Here is a 20000-nt window from a genome sequence, read left to right as displayed (position 1 = left end):
AAGAAATTGTAAATTATTCTGATGAAGAATTAGATCGCTGATATTATAAGGAGTGTCTTATCTTTAATTATCTCAGTAAAAAATTAACCTAGCTGTTTTTTTTTTTTTTTTTTTGACAGTAAAGTACGTTAGAACACTATGTTCTTCTGACTACGACAAAAAAAAATAACATTATGCGTTCCACGGTGATCGTAGGCCTAGAACAGTAATAAATTTCAATCATGATTTTTTTATGCGTTATATCAAATCCACATGGACGATATGATCTCTTTTTTAGATTTGTTAGATTTGTTTTTCCAGCGACATAAGTTTTTTTTTTTTTTTTTTTTTTTTTTTTTTTTTTTTTTTTTTTTTTTTTTTTTTTTAAATTTCACAGACTCAGAATTATGGTGACATTTCCTTTAAAAGAGAACTGTCAAGAAATATATCATCTTGAAAGAAATAACAATAAAAAGTATAATGAAAAATCAGAGAAGTAAAGAGGCTTTAAAACCTTTAATAAATATTTCTTAAATAAAGAAATTTGTTGATTACATAGTTTTGAGGGACAACTTAGTAATTTAAGATTGTCTCTTTTTATACTTTATATAAGAAAGATTTGTAATATTGCTGTTACTGTTCATAAATATTATTCTTTAACTGTTCATCACTTTTCATTTAGTTTACTTATTTTGTGACGGGCCGAGAGAAGCTTGTGACGTTAAAAAAACAGACAATGTTACAGAGTAGAAACAAGACATGTTTTTTCAGGTTCTTTTTAGTGCGAGGGGAGATGGAAGATACAAGCACAAAATGAACTATGTACGAACGTGCGACACACGGTTGGTACATGGCTCCACCCCCCAAAAATTACATACTGTACATGTTAAATAGGGCGCCCTGATCTAGAGAGGCGAACAGTAGGCGGGTCATCTGGCAGGAGATAAGCAGGTTTTAAACGATCAATGGAGACCCAGTCTTCTTTGCCACGAATGTTTAGCAGAAATGCTTTCGGACTGCGTCGGATCACAGGGAAAGGGCCCGTGTAAGGGGGTGTTAGCGGTGGCTTGCTAGTGTCGTTCTGCAGGACGACGTGTGTTGCAGAGTGCAAGTCTGTCAGTAAGTGATGCTTCGCAGGGGGCTTGTAAGTCTGGCGCCATGGAGTAAATTTTCCCACAACGTGAGGTATGCACTGGAGATCGTCGGAGAAGGTTGTAGAAGGAAAAAATTCGGCAGGGACGACCAACGGATCACCATACACCATTTCAGCTGCCGAGACGTCGAAGGCGTCTTTAGGAGTGGTCCTTAGTCTCAGGAGGACCCAGGGAAGCTGAGTAAACCAGTTGGAATCCTTGCAGCGGGACATCAAGGCTGCTTTGAGGGTGCAATGAGAACGTTCAACCATTCCATTGGCAGTGGGGTTGTAGGCCGTTCTGTGATGTAGGGTGATGCCCAGGAGATTCGCTAATGATGTCCACGATTGAGAGGTGAAAGTGGTACCCCTGTCAGAAGTAATATGCTCAGGGATACCAAATCTTGCAATCCATCCTAAGAGTAAGGCAGATGTACATGAGGCGGACATTGCAGTTTCCATGGGAATGGCTTCAGGCCAACGAGTGGAGCGGTCGATGATGGTAAACAGGTAACGATGTCCTTGTGATGTGGGTAGGGGACCTACAATGTTGACGTGAATGTGTGCGAAACGACGCTGAGGTTGAGGAGAGGTACCCACTCCTGAATCTGTGTGTCGATGTACTTTGGAAGTTTGGTAAGAAGTACAGGCGCGGACCCAATCCTTAGCATCCTTAGAAATGCCGTGCCAAATGAATTTCGTCTTCAGCAGCTGTGCAGTAGAACGGCGAGAGGGATGTGAAAGGCCGTGAATGAAATCAAACCCCTGCCGGCGCATGGGAGCAGGGATCCAAGGTCGCAGTCTACCAGTACTGACGTCACAGAGGAGGGTGGTGTTGGAGTCTTTGAGGGGGAAGTCTTCCCAACGGAGGGACGTGCAGGATGTCCTACATGCTTGATACTCTGGATCCTGTCTTTAGGCTTCAGCCAGGGCATTGTAATCCAATCCCAGTTGAACGGCAGCCAACGTGTTTCTTGACAGTGCATCGGCAACGGGATTCATTTTCCCAGGGACGTATTGAAGGGTGCAATTGTATTCAGCCATGGCGGAGAGATGTCGGCATTGACGGGCGGACCAGGCATCAGACTGTCGAGTGAAGGCGTGCATGTGGTCTGTGCGAATGACGAAGGGCGTACCTTCTAAGAAATGGCGAAAGTGACGGACAGCCAAGTGCACCGCCGGCAATTCTCGATCGAAGGTAGAATAACCCGATCTCGCCTTGGACAGTTTTCTGATGAAGAAGGCTAATGGGCGGGGCGAGCCGTTGACCACCTGCTCGAGTACTGCACCAATAGCGACATCGCTGGCATCGGTGGAGAGAAGGAGAGGGGCATGTGGGATAGGAAAAGTGAGAGCCGCAGCAGTTGATAGGGCCTTCTTTGCATTGCAGAAAGCTGCTTCTTGAAAGGGACCCAACTTCAGGTCCTTTGGCTTGCCCTTAAGGGAGGCGTAGAGGGGAGCAAGAGTGGCGGCAATGGCTGGCAGAAAACGGTGATAATAGTTGATCATGCCCAAAAATTCCTGCAGAGCTTTGATGGTCGAGGGCACGGGGAAGTCCTGAACGACTGCTACCTTCTCAGGGAGGGGATGGACTCCTTCGGGAGTGATGCGGTGCTATAAGAATGACACTTCGTTGGTGCCAAAGGTACACTTGTCGTACCGGACTACAAGGCCGTTTTGTTGCTGGCGGTCGAGCACGATGCGCAGGTGACGGAAGTGTTCCTCTTTTGAGGAGTAGAATACAAGTATGTCGTCCACATAACATACACAGAATGGGAGGTCCCCTAAGATGCCATCCATGAGACATTGAAACGTGGCCCCAGCATTACGAAGGCCAAAACAGGAGTAATTGAAGGTGTATGTACTAAACGGAGTGGTGATGGCAGTCTTGGGGATGTCTTCTGGGTTCATAGGCACCTGATAATACCACTTCAGGAGGTTGAGCGTAGAGAAAACCTCCGCTTTGTGTAGGTAGGAGGTCACGTCGGCAATGTTTGGGAGGGGGTAGTGATCCAGTTCTGTTTGCATGTTCAGGCGCCTGTAATCCCCGCATGGACGGAGGGAGCCGTCTTTCTTCAGAACGATGTGTAAGGGTAACGACCATGGGCTGGAGGCTTTTTGGCAAAGGCCCATTTCCTGCATTTCAGCGAACGTCTTTTTGGCGGCTGCCAATCATTCCGGTGCCAGACATCTGAATTATGCGAAGACTGGGGTCCCGTAGTCTTGATATGGTGATAAATACCGTGCATGGCAGGAGCCATGGGCGTTTGTCAAAGTTCTGGACGGAAAACTTCCGGGTACGACATGAGCAGGTGGGTGTAGGCATCCATGGGTGTGCTGATATGGAGAGCGAGGTTGGAAGGTGCGGGTTGAAGAGGTGTCGACAAATACGAGTCTGTGTTGACCAATCATCGGTGGGCGACATCGACGAGAAGGTGGAAATGAGAGAGGAAATCCGCACCGAGGATTGGCAATGTGACATCAGCAACGAGAAACTTCCAATTAAATTTACCGTTTCCGAACGATAATGTGAGGTTCTCGTAACCGTAGGTGGGTATCGCAGAGCCGTTGGCAGCTACCAAGCAGATGTCGGCAGACATAGACAGACTACGTCGTGTCCTGAAGAGTTTTCTTGGCAAAAGAGAATGACAAGCACCCGTGTCTTCTTTTTGCATCATGAAAAAAGAAAAGATTAGAAACCTGGGAGGCCACCGCCACGAGCGATGGCCTACTTACACGTTTTTTTGGCCACTGAACCTTGGCTTATTTCTTCGCGGTTGCCCCGAATTTGAAGTGATAGTAGCAAAACTGCGGCGAATGGGAGATAGTAAGTGGCTGTAGAAGTCGTTGGTTGGGGCGCGAGCGAGTGGCGGGTGGTGGGTGGCCTTGTTGCCGCTTCGTCACGTCACGGGGTAGGCGTGTATGTCCTACGGCCTTCACGTCAGCTTCGGGTGACGTTGAATAGGCGTCCTCTTCGTCAGGGGTGGAGGCGTTGATAGAGGTCTTGAAGTGGCTGCCCATAAGGGCATCGGCTTTGGTCATCAAGTCGTTTATGGGTAAACTATCGACATCAGGTATGGGAGCGCGTATAGTTCCGGGCAAACGTCGTATCCAAATGGCGCGAAATAAGTTCACCTCACGAGGAGAGCCGTCTGCGGCAGGTTGCAGGCGAGCGATACTGGTCATTTCCCTGAGGGCGAGCGAAGGCCTTTGGTCCCCCAACGGTTGTTGCGAGAGCTGAAAAAGCTTTGCTATACGGGCGGCTGGCGACGGCGAGTACTGCTGCAGAAGGTATGTTTTGAGGGCGTCATACGTTATTGGGATGTCTCCTTGTTCACAAAGCCAGGCGGATATTTCTGGGAAGGTATCCTCGGGTATCGACGCGAGAACGTAATCTGCTTTGGAGGTTGAGCGAGTCACGCCCTCTATGCGAAACTTGACTTCTGTGCGCTGAAATCAAACAAACGCCTCTCCGCTGGCGAATGATGCAAGTTTCAATGGGGGAGTCGCAGCAATAACTTCCGTAGAGTCCTCCATGGTACCAACGATGGAGGGGCGAGGGGAGATGGGAGGGGGTGGAAGGCGGGAGGAGCGAGTCGACTTCCGGAGTCACCAATGTGACGGGCCGAGAGGAGGTTGTAACTCAAAGGCAAGTTGAAAACATCTGAGTCACTTTATTATAGAACACTCTCTTTTATATACAAAAGTTCAAGACAACAAGAATTTTCATGTTAAAAAAACAGACAATGTTACAGAGGAGAAACAAGACAAGTTTTTTCAGGTTCTTTTTAGTGCGAGGGGAGAGCGAAGATACAAGCACAAAATGAACTATGTACGAACGTGCGACACACAGTTGGTACAATTTCCTTCTTTCCTTTCCTCACTGAGCTATTTATACCGGGTGGAGCCCTTGGGCTTATAACATTCTGCTCTTCCAACTAGGGCTGTAGCTTAGCTATCTTAAAGCTCAGGTAAACTGCAACAAGTGTTTTTCTATTAAGAAAATTCATTCACTTTCGTGATTACGTTTTTTTTTCTTTTTGTAACCTACAGTATTCCATAAGAGTTTTAATATTTTTTGGGGATAATCACTCGCACTTTATTTAGTTACGATATTTTTAGGCAAACAATATCTCGAATTTATGTATATTTCCTCCCGGTGAAGATTATGTCTATTCCCTCATTCTTTTCTTTTTTAAGTACGACTCTCAGCATCGAGATTAATGTTTAAAATCTTGAATTACCCCAGAGCATTATCTCTCTAATTTCGACAAATTTCCCTTTGTCCGTCTCTTGTTTGTCTATCCCTCATGAAAGAAGGTTTTTTAACACGATGATTCCGACATCAAGAGCATCATTAGCTAAATATATTACAGTTGAAAATTCTGAGTCAAACAAATGTCCCTCATTTTACCAGACCATCATACACGAGTGCATATATTTTTGTCTTTTACCCCGTGGTAACAAGTCCATTAGTGACATATGAAAAGCTCATGATGTTTCAAAAGGCCAGAATGTTTTTATTGTGTATTTTCTTTTTTTCTTTAAACAGCAATTACACAAATGCGCACATATATATGTATGTATGTAATATATATATATATATATAATTCATATGTATATGTATATATACATATGCATATGAATATATATATGTATATATTTACCCTATATACATATATATATATATATATATATATACATATATATATTGGTCGTTAGAGATTGTAAAAGAAGCAGGGGAAGGAAGAGAAGACAATGGGTCGACCAACTAAGAAAATTTGTGGGTGTGGGCTTGCACATAAAGACCGTAAACGAAGCAAGTGGAAGGATATGTCTGAGGCTTTTGTTCTGCAGTGGACTAGTAACCGCTAATGATGATGATGGCGAAATCTAACCGAGGCCCTTTGCGTCAATAGGCGTAGGAGATGATGATCTATATATATATATATATATATATGTGTGTGTGTGTGTGTGTGTGTGTGTATGTGTGTGTATATATATATATATATATATATATAAACGCAGGAAAACTCTCTTAATAATGCCCTAGCCGTTTATTTTCCTGCATTCCTACTTAGAATTGCATAGAAAAACAGAACGAACATTAATTCGTCCATGAAAAAAGACTAGTTATTTCTTTACATTTCCGGAAAATATCGTCCTGTTTCAACGGTAATTCTTTGGAAATCTCCATGTATATAAAGCAGCCTTGGAAATTGTACTATAGAGCTCATTCCATTAGTACTTGAACCAGGAATTATGTTCTCTTACAGTTCAACAAATAATTTATTGAAAAAAAAAGGCCTTGTAAGAATATTTTAAGAGTCGTAATCTCATTCATTTGGATAAATTATTTAGCTAAATTCTTCATCAAATTTTGCTAACTTTTGTGGTCTGAAATTGAAACGAAAATTAGCTAGAATCTTTTTTTCATATGCCACATTTTTCCCCTTTTCATAGAAGTTATAAATATTACCCTTTTAATGTATCAGAGTACCAATTATTTTTCTGTTTTAGCTTTTTATGTTATTTTTTTCTCACAACTTTCTTCATATGTTCTACCAAACATGTTAAAAGAAAAACCCAAAATTATCGTTCATTATGTATATTGTGGTAAAGAGACTTTTATAAAGTGTACCGTTTAAAGTTTAAGGACCAAAGTTCTTGGATGATTAGTTTCCGTACAGAATTGGTTAATACTTGCTTGGTGATTTAATAATGATAATGAAATGAACTTTTTTAGTTATTGTTTTCTTCAATAGAATTTTTTAAACAATCCTTTACTTCTCTATGATTGATACAACAATTTTGGATTAATATTGGATATATTGTTGTGGACTTATATTTTCAAGGTCATTTATTTTAATTGTATTTCTTTGGAGAAGCTATTCAATTAGAAATCAGTACCAAAGAACCAATTAATTTACCAAAGATAACGGCACAAGTTCCTATCAGTAACTTTATCTTATCTTATCTTCCAAGTAGTGGATATTAATTGTTATTATTAACAAAAGTGAAAACTTAATATATAAATTGGATAGGGACTTTGGGGACAGAAAATTGGATCTTAATAAGAAGTGAAAGCTAATAATATTCTGTACAGGATATTTTGAAGATTTAATTTATGAAAAAATATATTTAGATGGTCAAACTAGACGGCTTCCAGCTCTATAGGGTCACTAAATTGAGTCTCTCTCTCTCTCTCTCTCTCTCTCTCTCTCTCTCTCTCTCTCTCTCTCTCATACCCAGTGGACGTATCCCCTGCACAATCATTAGTTAGATAAATTACAGGTAGAACTAATGTCTAATTTTGTTCGTTATCGTGCGAGCAGGAATTACCATTTACTTTTTACACCAAATGTTGTTAAAAAAAAAGATTACTCGGGTTACCATTTGAATTTTATTTGCTTGTGCATGTTAATTTGTAATGGGAAAGTGGATGAGTGCAAGATTAGAGTGTAAAAAAAAAATAGTATTCAGAACAGGACGCAAAATTAAGAAGACTTGTTTTACAAATTACTTAATATTTTTTTCTTTAGTTTTTTAGCTACTCTGACGTAAGATATTAGAATGTAGGTGGAAACTTAAATTTAAAAGCACGATATGAACATGCGTCCTTTTTTACTACAAGAAAAACAAGATATTTTAAATCAATACCATATCTCCCTCTACTAACATTTGCAATATCTGATCCCTATGTTTCTTCAAAAATATCTTTTAGATAATTTTCTCCTAACTCCAATCCCTGTAGTAAAAAATAATCACTCTACTTGGTTCCTATTTAATTAGGACTATTGTAATGTTTACTGGCCATAATGCTCAAGTTAGGGAACATCTGAAGTTTATGCATTCTCTAGAAATACACGGATAACTTCATGCATATTCAACTCCGAGTTGTGACCATGAATGAGGCGGTGCAGTGTCTAGGCATTTGCAAAAGGGAAATTCGTATAATTTCTTGATGCACGATATATTAACAGAGTTGTTCAGTGGATAAATATTTACAAACATATCTCTCTCTCTCTCTCTCTCTCTCTCTCTCTCTCTCTCTCTCTCTCTCTCTCTCTCTCTCTCTCTCTCTCTACAGTGTATATATATATATATATATATATATATATATATATATATATATATATATATATATATATATATATATATATATATATATATATATACACATGTATATATATGTGTATATATATGTATATATATATATATATATATATATATATATATATATATATATATATATACATATATATATCTTTTTGGTAATGCTAAGTGGCATTATCAGACGTATAACTGCTTTGCCTCTCCTCGTTCCTCGAGCAGGGAGAGAGAGAGTAATCATACCCTGCTGAGAGGAAAGGGGACTAATGTGGGAAGAGATGAATCTGTGTGTGCATATCTGATATCTGTTAATATTTAGTCATCGTTTTTGACGGGTCCTGTACACTTATTTTCCTTTTGCTTACACATACACCGATTGGTCTGACCTATTCTTCATATATTCTCCTCTGTCCTCATACACCTGACAACACTGAGACTACCAAGCAATTCTTCCTTGCTCAAGGTGTTAACTATGCACTGTAATTGTTCAGTTGCTACTTTCCACTTGGTAAGGGTAGAAAAGTCTCTTTAGCTATGGTAAGCAGCTCTTCTAGTGGAAGGGCACTCCAAAATCAAACCATTATTCTTTAGTCTTAGATAGTGGCATAGCCTCTGTACCATGGTCTTTCACTGTCTTGGGGTAGAGTTCTTTTGCTTGAGGATACTGTGACGGCGCCGAGTAAGGTTGTGAACTCAAAGGCAGGTTGGAAACGACTGAGTTATATTGTTGTGGAACACTCTCCTTATATACAAAACCTCAAGGCAGCAGGACATAACAAGTTCACAAGACAGACAATATTACAGAGGAAAAACCAGACATGAATTTTCATGTTCATTTTAGTGCGAGGGAAGAGTGAAGATACAAGCATAATATACACAAAAGGAATTATGTACAATTGTGTGAAACACGGTTTGTACATGGCTCCCCCCCTAAATATGACATACTGTACATGTTAAATATGGCGCCCTGATCTAGAGAGGCAAACTGTAGGCGGGTCATCTGGCAGAAGATAAGCAGGTTTTAGACGAACAATGGAGACCCAGTCTTTTTTGCCCCAAATGTTTAGGAGGAATGCTTTCGGACTGTGTCGGATCACAAGGGAAGGGCCTGTGTAAAAGGGCGTTAGTGGTGGCTTGCTGGTGTCGTTGGGCAGGAAGACATGCGTTGCAGAGTGCAAGTCCGTTGGTATGTGATGCTTCGCTGGGGGTTTGTAAGTCTGGTGGCACGGAGTAAATTTTCCCACGACGTGGCGTATGCGCTGGAGATCGTCGGAGGAGGTTGTAAAAGGAAAAAATTCGGCATACACCATTTCAGCTGCCGAGACGTCGAGGGCATCTTTAGTGGTGGTCCTTAGTCCCAGGAGGACCCAGGGAAGCTGAGTAAACCAGTTGCAATCCTTGCAGCGGGACATCAAAGCTGCTTTGAGGGTGCGATGAAAACGTTCAACCATTCCATTGGCAGCGGGGTTGTAGGCCGTTGTCTGATGTAGGGTGATGCCCAGGAGATTCGCTAATGACGTCCACAATTGAGAGGTGAAAGTGGTTCCCCTGTCAGAAGTAATATGCTCAGGGATACCGAATCTTGAAATCCATCCAGAGAGTAAGACAGATGTACATGAGGCGGACGTTGCAGTTTCCACGGGAATGGCTTCAGGCCAACGAGTGGGGTGGTCGATGACGGTAAACAGGTAACGATGTCCTTGTGACGTAGGTAGGGGGCCTACAACGTCGACGTGAATGTGTGCGAAACGACGCTGAGGTTGAGGAAAGGTGCCCACTCCTGAATCTGTGTGTCGATGTACTTTGGAAGTTTGGCAAGAAGTACAGGCGCGGACCCAATCCTTAGCATCCTTAGAAATGCCGTGCCAAATGAACTTTGCCTTCAGCAGCTGTGCAGTAGAACGGCACGAGGGATGTGAAAGGCCGTGAATGAAATCAAACACCTGTCGGCGCATGGGAGCAGGAATCCAAGGTCGCGGTCTACCAGTACTGATGTCACAGAGGAGGGTGGTGTTGGAGTCTTCAAGGGGAAAGTCTTCCCAACGGAGGGACGTGCAGGATGTCCTACAAGCTTGATACTCTGGATCCTGTCGTTGGGCTTCAGCCAGGGCGTTGTAATCCAATCCCAGTTGAACAGCAGCCAACGTGTTTCTTGACAGGGCATCGGCAACGGGATTCATTTTCCCAGGGACGTATTGGAGGGTGCAATTGTATTCAGCCACGGCGGAGAGATGTCGACGTTGACGGGCGGACCAGGCGTCAGACTGTCGAGTGAAGGCGTGCACCAGAGGCATGTGGTCTGTGCGAATGACGAAGGGCGTACCTTCTAAGAAATGGCGAAAGTGACGGACAGCCAAGTGCACCGCCAGCAATTCTCGATCGAAGGTAGAATAACCCGATTCTGCCTTGGACAGTTTTCTGCTGAAGAAGGCCAATGGGCGGGGCGAGCCTTTGACCACCTGCTCAAGTATTGCACCAATAGCGACATCGCTGGCATCGGTGGAGAGAAGGAGAGGGGCGTGTGGGATAGGAAAAGTGAGAGCCGCAGCAGTTGATAGGGCCTTCTTTGCATTGCAGAAGGCTGCTTCTTGAAGGGGACCCCACTTCAGGTCCTTCGGCTTGCCCTTAAGGGAGGCGTAGAGGGGAGCAAGAATGGTGGCAATGGCTGGCAGAAAACGGTGATAATAGTTGATCATGCCCAAGAATTCCTGCAGAGCTTTGACGGTCGAGGGCGCGGGGAAGTTCTGAACAGCTACTACCTTCTCAGGGAGGGGGTGGACACCTTCAGGAGTGATACGGTGCCCTAAGAACGATACTTCGTTGGCGCCAAAGGTACACTTGTACCGGACTACAAGGCCGTTTTGTTGCTGGCGGTCGAGCACGATGCGCAGGTGACGGTGGTGTTCCTCTTTTGAGGAGGAGAACACAAGTATGTCATCCACATAACATACACAGAAAGGGAGGTTCCCTAAGATGCCATCCATGAGATGTTGAAACGTTGCCCCAGCATTACGAAGGCCAAAACAGGAGTAATTGAAGGTGTATGTACCAAACAGAGCGGTGATGGTGGTCTTGGGGATGTCTTCTGGGTTCATAGGCACCTGATAATACCCCTTCAGGAGGTCGAGCGTAGAGAAAACCTTCGCTTTGTGCAGGTAGGAGGTCACGTCGGCAATGTTTGGGAGGGGGTAGTGATCCGGTTCTGTTTGCATGTTCAGGCGCCTGTAATCCCGGCACGGACGGAGGGAGCCGTCTTTCTTCAGAACGATGTGTAAGGGCGACGACCATGGGCTGGAGGCCTTTTGGCAAAGGCCCATTTTCTCCATTTCGGCGAACGTCTGTTTGACGGTTGCCAATCGTTCCGGAGCCAGACGTCTGAATTTTGCGAAGACTGGGGGTCCCGTCGTCTTGATATGGTGATAAATACAGTGCTTGGCAGGAACCGTGGGCGTTTGGCGAAGTTCTGGACGGAAAACTTCCAGGTACGACATGAGGAGGTGGGCGTAGTCTTCCGTGGGTGCGCTGATGTGGAGAGCAAGGTTAGAGGGGGCGGGTTGAAGAGGTGTCGACAAGTACGAGTCTGCGTTGACCAATCGTCGGTAGGCGACATCGACCAGAAGGTGGAAATGAGAGAGGAAGTCCGCACCGAGGATTGGCATTGTGACTTCAGCAACGAGAAACTTCCAATTGAATTTACCGTTTCCGAATGATAATGTGAGGTTCTCGTAACCGTAGGTGGGTATCGCAGATCCGTTGGCAGCTACTAAGCGGACGTCAGCAGATGTAGACAGACTACGTCGTGCCTTGAAGAGTTTCCTTGGCAAAAGAGAACGGCAAGCACCCGTGTCTACCAAAAATTGCACACCCGTTCCTGCATCCTGTAAAAAGAAAAGATTAGAAACATGGGAGGCCACCGCCACAAGCGATGGCCTACTTACACGTTTTTTGGCCACTGACAATCTTTGGCACATTTCTTCGCGGTTGCCCCGAATCTGAAGTGGTAGTAGCAAAACTGCGGTGGATGGGAGGTAGTAAGTGGCTGTAGAAGTCGTTCGTTGGGGCGCAAGCGATTGGTGGGTGGTGGGCGGCTTTGTCGACGCTTCGGCACCTCACGGGGTAGGCGTGTATGTCCTACGGCATTCATGTCAGCTTCGGTTGACGTTGAATAGGCATCCTCGTCGTCAGGGGTGGAGGCGTTGATGGAGGTCTTGAAGTGGCTGTCCATAAGGGCGTCAGCTTTGGTCATCAAGTCCTTTATGGGTAAACTATCGACATCGGGTATGGGAGCGCGTACAGGTTCGGGTAAATGGCGTATCCAAAGGGCACAAAGTAGGTTCACCTCACGAGGAGAGCCGTCTGCGGCAGGTTGAAGGCGAGCGATACTGGTCATTTCCCGAGGGCAAGCGAAGCCATTTGGTTCCCCAACGGTTGTTGCGAGAGCTGAAAAATCTTTGCTATACGGGCGGCTGGCAACGGCGAGTACTGCTGCAGGAGGTATGTTTTGAGGGCGTCATACGCTATTGGGGTGTCTCCTTGTTCACAAAGGCAGTCGGATATTTCTGGGAAGGTGTCCTCGGGTATCGCCGCGAGAACATAATCCGCTTTGGTGGTTGAGCGAGTCACGCCCCTTATACGGAAGTGGACTTCAGCGCGTTGAAACCAAGCAAACGCCTCTCCGGTGGCGAACGGTGAAAGTTTCAATGGGGCGGCCGCGGCGCCAACTGCTGTAGTAGAGTCCGTCTCCGTCATAGTACCAACGATGGAGGGGCGAGGGAGGTGGGGGTGGAAGGCAGTGGGAGCGAGTCGACTTCCGGGGTCACCAATGTGACGGCGCCGAGTAAGGTTGTGAACTCAAAGGCAGGTTGGAAACAACTGAGTTATATTATTGTGGAACACTCTCCTTATATACAAAACCTCAAGGCAACAGGACATAACAAATTCACAAGACAGACAATATTACAGAGGAAAAACCAGACATGAATTTTCATGTTCTTTTTAGTGCGAGGGAAGAGCGAAGATACAAGCATAATATATACAAAAGGAATTATGTACAATTGTGTGAAACACGGTTGGTACAGTACACTCGGGCACACTATTCTATCTTATTTCTCTTCCTCTTATTTTTTAAAATTTATATAGTTTATATATAATAGATTTATTTTAGTGTTACTGTTTTTAAAATATCTTATTTTAATTGTTAATTACTTCTCATGTAGTTTCTTATATCCTTTCCTCACTGGGGTATTTTCCCTTTGGAATCCTCGGCTTTATAGCATTCTGCTTTTCCAACTAGGGTTGTAGCTTAGTAAGTAAATAATAATAATAATAATAATAATAATAATAATAATAATAATAATAATAATAATAATAATAATAATAATAATAAATCCTTCAGTATTGTCCATGTTTTCTAACAAATTTTTATAGTTTAAAAGTGTTTACCATAGAAAATGTCAACAAAATGACAAAACCTATTATGAAAATAGGTTGAATGTATAATAATATTTCAAATATGAATATGAATAATATTGAATAGCTTTAACGATGAACAAATATACAAAGAGACACATTAACGTTTTCCCAAAATTGGCTCATATTTTTTCACCGAAGATACTTTTTTCTGTTTTCTTTATCTTCACATTTCTTGATGTTTTAAATCTATCGAATTCTACTTCTTTTTTCTTCTTTTATTAACCTTTTGCGGTTATTCCTTCCTTATTCTTTCCCCTTAGCTCCGTTCTTCCCCTCTCCTTTCTTCTGAGAATTTTTTCAGCTCTTATTTTAGCGTCCGTCTCTCACTCTCTTACTGGCTTAAATATTTTGGCAGTCCCGGGTTCTTCCAATTTTATGTTGAAGCTTTTCAAGTTATTTTATTCCTTCTTCTTCGGTTATCATGGATATCAGTATTCCTGTCCAGTTCCCTCCACATTTATCGGCTCTGCACCTCCGCCCCTCCGGGTTACGTCATCTCCCCTTCCTTTTGAGTGACAGGTACACCTACATACAGACACATGCAATTCATATATACTGTAGATGTGTCAGATGACTCAAGGATTGCTGACGATCCGTTTTAGAATTTATACTTTGGAATAATTTATTTTGGTATACTGTACTTCTTCCCTTATCCTGCTTTTCTAGCTTCCTTCGACATAGACATTTCCCATGTTATTAAAGACCGAGAATTATAGAATGATTCGAAATTATCTGACGCCGAAAAGGTAAAGTGAATGTTTTTTTTAGGGGTTGGGGGTATTTGTATTGATAGTGATGACAAACCGTATTCGTATATTGAGAATGAGAAAATGGTGATGATTCAAACGCACATGATAACTAAACATGAAATAGTGCTGTGGTGGCCGATGTGGTAACGTCCATGACTGTTGAACGCCAGACTGGTGTTCGAGTCCCGCTCAAACTCGATAGTTACTTTAGTCGCTACAACCTCACCATCCTTGTGAGCTGAGGATGGGGGGTTTTGGGGAGCCTATAGGTCTATCTGCTGAGCTATCAGCAGCCATTGCTTGGCCCTCCTTGGTCCTAGATTGGGTGGAGAGGGCGCTTGTGCGCTGATCATATATAATGTATATATGGTCAGTCTCTAGGTCATTGCCCTGCTTGCTAGGGGAAGATCCTTTTTACTTGCCCCTGCCATTCATGAGCGACCTTTAAAACTTCAGACTTTTTATGAATATACGACCCCTCTCTCTCTCTCCAAAAAAATTATCACAATCTCTCTCAATCATCAACATTTACAATATGTACAATTCAGAAGCGTTAGATCAATCTCGATTTCCAAACGCAGCTCATAATTCTATCCTTTTGGATCGAGATCGAGCGAAATATTCCACCAAATCATTTCATCCCTTCGGCTTTGAAAATAGTTCTCGAGGAGAGGGTAGAAATAGCCAGTTCCGAGAAGTGTTACAAAATGCATTATTCTAAAGGGGAAGTTCTTGCACTGATCGCCAGCGAAGCCGCAAAGTCGTCTCGTTTATGTAGGTTATTGTGACTTGATTTGAGCTCAATGCGTTACTGTTATTCTTACTATTATTATTATTTTCATGAATATTTTGTCAGTAAGATCGAAAATTTTGTTGTTATTACTATTATTATTATTATTATTATTATTATTATTATTATTATTATTATTATTATTATTATTATTTTCTTTTATCAATCACAATCTTCAAAGACTGTTGGTATATAATGCCGAGTTCCGGGTTATTATTATTATTATTATTATTGTTATCATTATTATTATTATTATCTTGGCTGTTATTGGTTAAATATAATACTAATCTGAAACGTATTTCGTGTAATATTTCTTTTGCGATAAATAGATATATAAATTTGTATAAATAGAAGTGTCATAAAATAGTATAATAATTTAATAACGTAAGCTTTACAAGTAATACCCATAAAGTACCTTTACTGATATATAAAGGAAATTTGCAATTCCAAATTTACTTTTCAAAATATTATCATCATCTTGGCTGTTATTGTTTGTAAATCAAAATTGAAACATATTTTCTTATCATAATTATTTTAGTGATAAATGAATATGCAAATATGTTTAAACAGAAGTGTTTTTAAAAAGTACGATAATTTGATAACGTGATATATATATATATATATATATATATATATATATATATATATATATATATATATATATATATATATATATATATATATATAGATAGATAGATAGATAGATAGATAGATAGATAGATAGATAATACCTCGAAATACTTATAGGCCTACAAATATATATAGGAAATTTGCAATTTCAAAGTTACTCTTCAAAATAAAGCAACCTGAATCCAGAACTATATTGAAATATCCTTCATATTGAGACGCCAGATGTACAGTTAGATACAGGAATTCCTGGCATACCTCGGTCTGAGAAGTGCACCTTGTAACACCCACACTGAGTGCAGAGGGCCTGTGTGCAGCCACACCCACCACTAATGTACTCTCTCCCTATTTTATTTGTTTGGTTACTCGCCGCACAGTAAGGGTGTGACAGGGTACACGTCATCAGAGCGTGGTGTGCCAGTAATTTCTGTGTCCAACTGGACCTCACTTAGAATGAAATATTAGCATCATCATCATCATCATCATCTCCTACGCCTATTGACGCAAATGGCCTTGGTTAGTTTTCACCAGTCGTCATTATCTTGAGCTAAAATTTTAATTCAATACTTCTCCACTCATCATATCCCACTTCACCCTTCATAGTTCCCAATCATTTAGGCCTGGGTCTTCCAACTCTTCTAGTGCCTCGTGGAGCCCAGTTAACACTAGAATGCCCGATGGAGTCATTTTGACTCCTTGCTACTATTCAAATAACTCCCGGCTCGGTTCCTCCATATATTTTTACGAATCCTTTTGTGACTTTTATTGATTTTGAGTGTATTACATCCTACAATCCTAGAAAAGTTTACCGGATTACTTTAGATATCATTTTTTCAGATGATGTAATGGATGCCCAAGGGAGTCATTTTGACTCCTTTCTGTGAAACTCTTCTTAAATCACATGAATCCCCTTTTCTAATAATTTTACATCATATGTTGAAGATTATGAGATAATTTTTGCTTTACTACAAGCTAATAAATGTTTTGCTTTCACTATTTTTTCTAATTTCCTTGTGATTCAAGTAAATTTTCTACTGGCAATTTTCAAAAAACATAACATTTTGCATTTTACTGATATTCATCGAATGACTACATACTTTCTCTCCTCATTTTCATTATCCTTGTATGAATGCAACATTCATACATCTGGTAGAAGTTGCAGAGCCTAATGCTTGTTCAACTGTTCATTGCATTACAAATAAAGAAACAGATGAGTGTATTTTGGAAGATATGGTCGCTTCGGATGGTATATAGTGGAAGCAAATTCTGGCTGATAAATGCTCAGGTGGCAGACGGTCAGAACAAAATATTTTATGAGAAATGCCAGGACCTAGAGGCCATGTAAAAAGATGTATTACTGTTGGTAGCCCAAAAGCTGCATGGCGACTAATGATTGACAAATTCATAATAAAGCACATCAAAAATTGTACAATTGCTGAAGCTTACAGACAGAATATAAGCCAAAATTTCTCTCTAAATGAGGAAGAACGAAGCATTTATTGGTGTAATGAATGCCAGAGGTGTAGTATGTAAGAATGACAGACCTCTGCATAGCCTTTTGAGAGATAGATGGGGTGGGTATTCCACTATGCAAGCAAGCTATGTCAAGAAACATATTCTGTGAAATTCTACGGTTTTTGCGATTTGACTATAAATCTACACGTTCAAAGAGACTCAAAACTGACAAATTTGTATTATTTTCTACAGAATGGAATATATTTACAGATAACAGCATTGATTGCTACAAACCGGGGCCTAATATAACTATTGACGGGCAGCTCTTTCCTAGTAAGGCAAGATGCCCTTTTACACAATTTATGGCATCAAAGCCTGATAAGTACGGTCAGAAGTACTGGTTAGCTGTAGATAAGGAGAGTAAATATCTGGTGAATGGATTTCCTTATGTAGTCAAAGAAGAGCATCGTGCTACAGAAGAGAGTTAGTGATAATGTGGTCATGAGACTAATGGATCCTTATTTGAACAAAGGGAGAAATGTCACAACAGATAATTATTTTACAACGGTCAACTTAACCAAGCAACTAAAGATAAAGGTAACCAGTATCATAGGGACCATGAATAAAATAAAAAGAGAAGTGCCTGCGACAGTGAGAACCACGAAAGATAATTTGTATTCTATCAAGCTTTACAAGTCTGGTGACATGACTCTTAAAGTTTATCAGGGAAAACTAAAAAAAAAAAATTTGCAGTTTTTAGCACTCTCCATCAAGATATTTCTTTAGAAAATACTGCTAAGAAAACACCGGAAACAATCAAATTTTACAACGAAACAAAATATAGAGGGAACATTTTGGACCAAATGGCTCAAAAGTATTCACTGAGTACTTGCACAAGGCGATGGCCTATTCATTCTTTCCAAACAACCTTAGACCTGGCAGCTATAAATGCATGGGTTATCTACAAGGAAGAGACAAAAGAAAAAATTACCGGGAAAGAATTCCTAGAACAACTATCCGAAGAATTAGCAAATATAAATATACAGTCAAGTAAGAAATTGGATCAGAGGGAAATCAGTGAAATGGAGAAAACAAAGATCAAAGCAGATACCTAAAGAAATACTGCCAAGTGAAGGCTCATTGCAAGAAAAACCGTACAGTAGTAAGTAGCACGAGATGGGAAAAATCTTTGTGGGACCTGCACCTCAAAAGTTGAACATGTGTAAAAAATGTGATCTGGAATATATTCAAAATGATATTCATGTGTTCGCCTAATGTATGATTACTAGGAATCTACCACTTTATTTTCCAGATTTTTTTCAGTTTCTTCATTCCTGTATACATTGGAATACAAAGGGTATTCCAAAAAATATAGTAAAACAAAAGATCTATTAGCTCAATCAAATGTTTATCCTTTTTTTCCTAAGACCAATATTATGAGACCTACAACTGAATAAAATGGCTATTTATATAACAATGAATATAAGAATCAATATATAAACTTTTATTTACATAATTAAGGTTGGAAATATATAGGAGTCAAAATGACTCTCCGTGGGCATCCATGTGGGTAACTAAATTTGATTATAAGTATTTCTAACAAAAGAACATTGAACACAATAATGTTACATTGTTTGTATATAAAACTGGTTATAACAATAAAAAGAAATGATAGAAAACTAATTATTGCCTGAAATAACTAAAAAAAATCCCGTGGTCGAAATGACTCCCTTTGGGCATCTAGGCACATTGCTAAAGCCGGGCATCCTAGTGTTAAACATTTGGTGAACTAATCTCTCCTGAGGAGTGCGAAGAGCTTGCCCAAACCATATTCATCTACCCGTCATCATGATCTCATCCCCATATGGCACTCTATTAATCTCTCTTATAGGTTCGTTTCTAATTCTGTCTTGCCATTTAATTCCCAATATTCCTCTGAGAGCTTCGTTCTCAAATCTAGTAAATCTGTTGGAAATTGTTTCATTGTCATACCACGACTCATTTCCATATAGTAACACACAATGAAATACTTAGATTGATCATTTCTTTTATTCTCGGCCCAGGTTTCCGTAGAAATGGACGCCCCTGAAACTTGTTGGTTCTTCGAAGGACGCTGAAGAGACGTCACTTTCCTCTGTCGATATAATGAAGGATGGAAAGGGCTACGAAAAGTTGAGGAATCCGTAAGTACAGACAATATGACGTAATGATCTTGTTATACATGCATATTAATGTGGACCCATTTTTACATCCTAGGGTTTAACATAGGGTTGGATTTTTGTGGTAAATATCCTAAGTTTTATTTTTACTTCCGCCAACGAAGTTAGCAGGAGGTTATGTTTTCGAGTCGGTTTATTTATTTTCTTATCTATTTATCTATGTCTGTGGACAAGATTGCGTCAAAACTACTCAACGGATTTTGACGAAATTTTCACCACTGATAGATCTTAGGACATCGAAGATCCCATTAAAATTTTAGGTACGAAATGTCCACCACATAAATCTTAGGTCATGGGAGACACCATTAACTTTTGGAGATTATCCGAAACCAGATCCGGATTCTAGATCCGGATTTTTGTGTGTGTGTGTGTGTGTGTCAACGTCATCCTTTGGCGGAGGTCAGACAACTCTGATTGTTCTTGTTTAAGACTTGCGTTGCTTCTATTGCATAAGAATTAATATG

General features: G+C 40.9%; 2 long non-coding RNA genes across 2 annotated transcripts in view; both read left to right on the top strand.

Moving 5' to 3' along the window:
* The window catches only part of LOC137650015 (uncharacterized), a 406947-nt gene that overhangs the window by 182420 nt on the left and 204527 nt on the right, over nucleotides 1–20000 (top strand). The window lies entirely within an intron of this gene.
* The window catches only part of LOC137650010 (uncharacterized), a 192568-nt gene continuing 191946 nt past the window's right edge, over nucleotides 19379–20000 (top strand). Inside the window, exon 1 of the long non-coding RNA XR_011045898.1 lies at nucleotides 19379–19500. This is a non-coding gene — a long non-coding RNA (uncharacterized lncRNA). The remainder of the gene's footprint in view (nucleotides 19501–20000) is intronic.

The sequence above is a fragment of the Palaemon carinicauda genome, chromosome 11, assembly GCF_036898095.1.
Source record: "Palaemon carinicauda isolate YSFRI2023 chromosome 11, ASM3689809v2, whole genome shotgun sequence".
Classification (NCBI taxonomy): domain Eukaryota; kingdom Metazoa; phylum Arthropoda; class Malacostraca; order Decapoda; family Palaemonidae; genus Palaemon; species Palaemon carinicauda.
The sequence above is the reverse complement of the archived record's forward strand: the minus strand, read 5'-3'. Positions and strand labels throughout refer to the sequence as shown.